This window comes from Osmia lignaria, chromosome 11, assembly GCF_051020975.1.
Source record: "Osmia lignaria lignaria isolate PbOS001 chromosome 11, iyOsmLign1, whole genome shotgun sequence".
NCBI lineage: Eukaryota > Metazoa > Arthropoda > Insecta > Hymenoptera > Megachilidae > Osmia > Osmia lignaria.
The window spans coordinates 295,001-302,500 of record NC_135042.1 but is presented as its reverse complement, the minus strand read 5'-3'; positions in this window follow the sequence as shown (position 1 = coordinate 302,500).

The window sequence follows — 7,500 nt, the reverse complement described above, 5'->3', positions numbered from 1 at the left end:
CCGGCCCGAAGCCATCCGATCCAGGAGCCTTTTTATCTTTTAGTTTTCTCAAAGCTCCGACTATTTCCATGTGGCTGATGTCTGGTTCTACGTTACAATTCTGGTATTGTTTATTCATCTGTCTTATTTGCTTATGTACAAGTGATTCGTTTGTAGCATTATCTTCGGGCGCAAATTTCTTTAGCAGCGTTTCGACTGACTCCTTCCATGTTTTGGTCACCTCTCCAGAAGGTAGCATCATCATACCAATATTACACCTCATTTGAGTTTTATCTCGAGCAATCTTATGTAATAGGCCCCAGGGATTTTCATTCCCTTCTGTTTTAACGAAGTTTTTCCACGAGTTGCTCTTCTGATTTCTAATCTCTTTAACATATTTGTTTCTAGCTTCCTTGTATTCATCTGAGAGTCGTTGCAGGCTATCTGAGAGGCCCAATCTACGAGCTCTAGAGAGCTGCCTACCTTTATTTCGAGCGCACTTTCTAAGTTTATTTAGTTCCTCGGTCCACCAGGGAACCGCTTTATTACTGTTCTTCCTGATCGGTATTGACTCCTTACAAACCTCCGTTAATATCTTATTTAAGTTTTTTATAAGTTCCTTTATGCTCCATTTATAGGCACTGTTAATATAATCACTATTTAACTTTTGGCTTATTAGTTGCGAAAATTTGTCCCAATTTGCTGCCTTCATGTTAAAGGCTGCACTTGCAATATGCAATCGCTCCACTCTATCTTGGAATTTCATCTTAAAGGTAATCAAATTATGATCACTTATTGACATCTCTTGTACCTCCCAAGCGGTGACTAGATTTGCCATAGCTTCACTAACCAGTGTAACGTCAATGTTGGATGCATGTCTTGAATTCGAGAAAGTTGTGAGGCTACTAGGTCTGTTTAGAATCTTAAAGTTATTACTTAATATGAATTCTTCCAGAATTCTTCCTCTTTCGTTTGTTTCATTCGAATACCAGGCCAAGGACCTGGCGTTGGCATCCATGCAGATTATCACCCTGGTCGGATCCACTGTTGACAAAACTTTGTCCAGTTCAGATATAAATCCTTCCATCGGCAGTGAGAATTGACAATACAAATTAATTACATAAAATTGATGATACTTTGTTTGAACATGAAAACACATAATGTGTTCCGTATCATATTTCGAAATTTGGAATACCTCTATGTTCTCTGTACATACCGCTGCTCCTACCCAAGGGTAAGTAGCTTTGGGTGTTAAAACGTCAAGAGACGCAGATTTAAATCCTTTAACATGGTTCTTATACGCATATGGCTCTTGCATACAGAGAATATCAAGTTTCCCCGCACTTATGATTTGCCTCAAATCAGCAGTCGCTGCCATAGATCTCTGTAAGTTGATTTGACCGATCTTTAGGTCCAGTTTATTCTATTTCTATATAGATCAATTTGCCGCTGCAGCTCAGGGCAAAGTTTGTTTGTAACACTATGGTTTGTGTCCTTTCTTTTCGTGCGGATACAATTTATACACTGCGGCTTATCCTTTCTAGGACAATCCTTCCTTTCGTGTTCGGTATTGCCACAATTTTCACAGCATTGCTGTTTTGCCTGACAAAATTTTGCTATATGCCCATATCCTTGACATTTATAGCAACGCATAACGTTTAGATATTCCTTTAGCTTATATATCCTCCAGAACATATACACTTTCCTTGACAACATCAGTGCGCCATACTCCTTAGCTGGTAGTTGGACTATCCAATTTACTCTACTCTCATTTTTAGTTTTAAAACAATGACGAAAGTCTATACTCCTTTTCAATTTTTCAGCATACTCGTCGTCTCTAACTTCCAGATTCTTGAAAATCAGATCTTCTTTCAACTCGTCTGCTTTATACTCCTTTTCAACGTCATATATAATTATACTGGGATTAATTTTCTTAGGCTCTGCAGTTTTTAAACCAACTTCCTTAAATTTCGAATTTTTTATAATTTCAATATCACGTTTGTCTTTAACCTCAACCACAACGCCTTTATTTCTCAATTGCCTTACTTGTTTAATTCTTATTTGAGATCTGTTTTTCTTTAGAACTTCTGTTACTTTAGCTTTAATTTCATCATTAGATCTAGGGTCATTTTCATTTTCAGGTTTAATTATCAATACTTCATGCTTCTCTTTTACTGTTTCAGGTTTCAGATGTGCGCCAGCAGGAGCTACTCCGCCAGCTGCCACCTGAGCGTAAGTATTTACTGGCTTGGTACAATGTAATTCCCGTGTGGCTGATAACCTTTCAACTTTCATTATTTCTGCTAGGAGCGCTGCTTCCAAGGACGCCCATTTATCCAAAATGATTTTAACTGCAGCCTTGGTCACTTTATTTGCTTCATTGAACAGAAAAGCCTCCAGTTCCTTCCTCTCGGCCCTTACATTTTCCAGTGACAACCTTTCGGGCTCAACAGTAAAATCAGAATCCTGCTCTTTATCTTTTACCACTTTTCTTCTTTTAACACTTCCACCGGTCTCTTTAATGTCGGAATCCGCAGATCTCACAGAGGAGACAGAGCTAGTTCTACTCAATGATACACACAAAATTCCTTTTTTCCTACTTCTACACTCCTCCTCCACGTCCATCATAGAAAGTTTAGTTTGTTTAGGGTTTATTTGATCACAACTCATAACTGGTCCCACGAGTACGGTGGAAAGGATGTCGACCCGAGCAGAGCCACCATTACCCGAGCAAGGCATAATACTACCGGAGGTCGCCAGGTATCCGGAGTGTGGCAGCTCATGGCTGATGCGCCCACCAGCCACGCACCAGTGCAAGACTGATACGCACCCTCTTCGTCGCGCCATAACTTGGGGTTAGGGATTTTTTATAGAGGTTGTCATCCTCGCGGTCCAGCCGGTTAAGGCGAGACCCCCGTTCCTGTGAAACATGACCACAGGCTTACGGTATACTACGAGCTCGGGCACCCCGGGGTCGCTAAAACCCGTACTGCGGCCGGTTTCAAGCAAACCGCAGCCCCTGGGGGGAGTAGATAGGGACAGAAGGGAATCTCGTTAATCCATTCATGCGCGTCACTAATTAGATGACGAGGCATTTGGCTATTGTAATAGTTTATTTACATATAAATATATATAAACTTATTGTCCATGATACCGCATGGAGACGGTTACAGTGATAATCGATAGAAAAAAGTATTTTAGGTATATAAAGAAAAGACAATACGAAAAAATAAGAAAAGAGTGTAAGGAGCCCGGGATACCAAGCAGTATTACACCTTATAAGACTCGCGACTAATAGAGGATAACTTATATATACCAACTAGCTAATTTTGTACATCTAATATTGTATCCGATCAATATGTTAATATTACATACATACATAGAATGTTAAATCAAGCTCTTATTGTACAACCTATTTGTGCATGTAATTATCCAGGTGCCAGCCAAACAATGAAACAGGTAAGTAATACGCTTTACAAGTATGACCTTTTGGAGCTATTATTAATCTTCATTTTCATTTCCAGGTAACGCCATTGCTGAGGGTACTTTTTCTTGTGGAGCCAGAACAACTCTTCTGTTTGCAGGTAAGTGAATCTCCTCCTAGGTTATTGACGTATTCAGCTAATATTTCTATTTCTTTCCTTCTCTTTTAGCCTTCATCACAGCCCACGGTACCAATCAACGTCAGGAAATAGCTCGAGAGGATGCCATATTAAGTAGAAGATCTTAATGGTAAGAAAACAACGGGAGTATTATTATTAGTCCGATACTTAACCAGATACTGCTTATTTCTTTATTATTTCATATATTTCTTCAGGTGTTTATCTTCTTCTAAAAGGCCAAATATAATGTCTTTGTACCGTAGTCATCTTGTTGAATTTTATAAAATTTAGATAGGAACCCAATAAGATTCTCGTGGTAATTCCCCTCATGTACTGGCGCGTAACTCCAAGTCTTCTAAGTGCTTCAAATGATTTGTATGCCCATATTCCTCTCCAGGAGATGGTTACTGTAGAGACTTCAATATCTGTAGATCGTATATTGAAGTAATCACATACGTACCTGATTACATCGCTATTTTGGCTGTAATATCTTTTCTTTTTCTCGTGTGCCTCATTCAAGTCCCTATAACCCGAAACAACCTGCGTGTCCAGAATTGTGGCCTTGCCATTCTTGTAGAGCACTAAATCCGGTTTTCGGTTGCCTTCAATGGTTGATATTCTCGGTTCTTCTAAAACATCATAACCACAGTTGCTGACCAGTTTCGACAAACCTTTGGTAATTATGTTATGTCGCATTATCCTTCCGCCGTGTGTCCTATGGCATTCTTGTATAACATGTGCGGCAGTTTCTGGCACATTACACCCTGCTCTACACTGAACCTCCTGTGAGAGTCTTCTTATGCCCCTTGTGGTCCTCATTCTTGTAGGTAACGCGTTAATCCTTACCATGTGGTATTTTATCCAGTCTCTTGCTGGTATACTAACCCTCTTGTCTATGACCCAACTAGAAGAGGGAATCACTCTGGAAGTTTCTCTGAGCTCCCATCCGTCCACATGTTTATATAGTTCCGAATTCCATTTTTCATCGTCTTTAGCATGCAACGAGGCCCAACGAAGTCTTCTACTAATGTAATCGGACTCCATTATTACCCTTGCGAACCGTAGTGAAGAATTTTGTAGATTATTAATTCTTTTAGCTATCAAGGCAGGGATCTTCGTATAAAAGGCCATTATGCCTAGTCCACCATCTTTAATTTTAGCATGGAAATATGCAATAGGTACATCCGGTGGCAAATGTAACCATTGTCGCGTGTATTTCCTAATTTCACGGTCAGTTTTTTGAAGAACCCCGTAGTTGACTTTTCCAAGAACCAGCACATGCAACAACCGCGGTAGCAGATATGTTCTGAGTATTACCAATCTCTGCTGTGGCTTTAGCGGTGCTTTAGTAATTCTATCCAAGTAATCCTCAATAGGGAACCTTTGAAAAACCACCCCACGGTAGTTGAATGTTACACCTAGATGTACCCATTTATCCGTTATTTTTAATTGAGGTAGATTAACGTCACCTATTTTAAACTGCGATCGCTCAATAACCTTAACCTTCTTATCTTTTCCAGATGGGACTAGTGAAAGGCATTTACATTTATTGGGAGCCAAATTTAACCCATGCCTCTTCATCTCGTTAGTAATCTCATTTAATAGGGATTGAAGTCCTTCCTTAGTACTCGCCAATAGAACTAAATCGTCAGCAAACGCCAACGCATTCAATATAATTTGATGATATTCAAATCCAATGTTTTTCGATATTTTACTAAGAATCTCATCCATGACTAAATTAAAGATAATTGGAGACAGTGGATCACCCTGTCTCACTCCTTGACCCGGTTTGATAATTTCGGAGCTTACTCCATCGATCTCAAGACTAATTTCAGAGTTTTTATATATATACTTGATATACTCAATTAATTTCTCGGGAAATCCTTTTTTCCGTAATGCATAAAAAATAGAGTATTGCGAGATTGAATCAAATGCTTTCCTTATATCCACGAAAGCTACATGCAACTGTTTCTTTTGCTGACGAGTGATGTCTAGAATCGCTGCTAGTGAGTATATAATTTCCGCGCTTCCATCAGCTCGGATAAAGCCTCGCTGACGTTCATCATTTCGGAATTCCGCACAAATCCTATTGGCTAAGATTTTGTGAAAGTGTCTGATAATCACTGACGCTATTGATATAGGTCTATAATTGCCTGGGTTTTTCCAGTCGCCTGTCTTAGGAATTAGAACCGTGCGCGCTCGAGCCCATGTAGTGGGAACCTTCGCTGAGAATAACAAAATATTCATTACAATACACTTTATCTCAACGCATACTTTATTTATCCAAATCTTCGGAGCCAAACCATCGGCCCCACGTGCCGAGTCGGCAGTGGGTTTAAAATGGATAACTTCTTCATGTGATATCGGGCTTAATAGACTATCCGCAACTCGCTCGGATGTCGTTGGTTCTTCCACAACATTGGTACTGGATTTCTCGAAAATAGGTTTCCAATAATCAACTTGTTCTTGTAATGAAAGATGTTTAGTATTATCGATTTCTCCATCTAATACAATATTAGCTGCTTTAGTCGTGTTAGTTTTCCACATCTGTTGGACTCTAGCATATTCCGTTTTCCTTTTACCTTTGCTTGAAGTTTGACTATTTATATTTCGTGCCATGTTTACTGATTGCTTTTTGTTTGTTGCAGGTGCTCCAAAATTCCTACTAAACCACTCGACGAGGTGCGTGCATGGATCTCTACCTTGCCTGACGTCTTCAACTGCGAAGCCTAAGATATACCTCCCTGGGTCCTCGCAAGAGGAGGACCTCAAAAATCTTAAAGCATCATTCATCCACCTTTGGCTGTCCACGATCGAGGATGAGGGGACTGTATGGTACGTATTGTCTGTATTTGTTCTTCCTGTGTGTATCCGTGGACTGCTATTTGTATTTTGAGGGTTAGATAGATTTTCCCCTAGTGCTGATTGAGTTATTATATTATCCAATTGAATATTGTTCTCCATTTCCTCCTGTATGGTTTGCTTCAGTTGTAATAAAACGGCTTTATATTTTTCAGATTTTCTTAGCGCTTTAATCGATTCCTGTGTTCGAGGCGGATCTAGTTTTACCGTGTTTAGTAAGTATTCATTAATTTTATTTAAAACCGTTGTAGGTGCCCTTGCTTCAGCATCCGCTAGTCTACTGATGTCCTCCGACTGCCATCTAGCTTTTTTCCTATAGATATTAATATTTCTGTTTGTTTCAGATGGATGAGCTGACGCTTTATGGACGCCAAGCCCTCTAAATGATTGGAACCCACGATGGCAATAATCACATTGGAACAGGAGCTGATCGTTTATAACCGATTCAGATGCAACAGATGGTTGAGCCGCTAGAGTGTTCGATTGATTGGAAGGTAAGTATAAGTTATCCTCTTGGGTATTATTAACAGAAACAGTATTAGAAAGATAAGAAGATAATAATAATATAGAAGAAGATCCACTGGATGGTGGCATAGTGATACCCCCATTCTGATTGTTATTGTGTACAATTAAATTCCCAGTGGAAGATGCTCCGTTCAGAGCAAGATGACTGCTTAATTGGATATCACAAGATGGTAAATTGTGGCCGGATTGCTCATAGACGGGATTCAGAAGGGCCCTCGTAGGCACCGGCGGGTTGTCAAGCCCCCCTTCTGAACCTGGTATATAACTATGACCTCCTGGGTTCATTCGCCATAATCAATACTCCGTGCAAGTTCAAACATTTTCTTACTTAATATGGGACACTTGCTCGCATCTATCGCTGAATGACCTGTCTCTGTAAACCCAAATTTGTTACAATTAGCACATTTTAGCTGACTTTTATTACAACAATCGCGCGAGTCATGATTTCCAGAGCAGTGGCCACACGTAGAATTAACAGCGGTACAATTCTTGGCCAGGTGATTAAATTTCATGCATTTGTAGCACTGTAGTA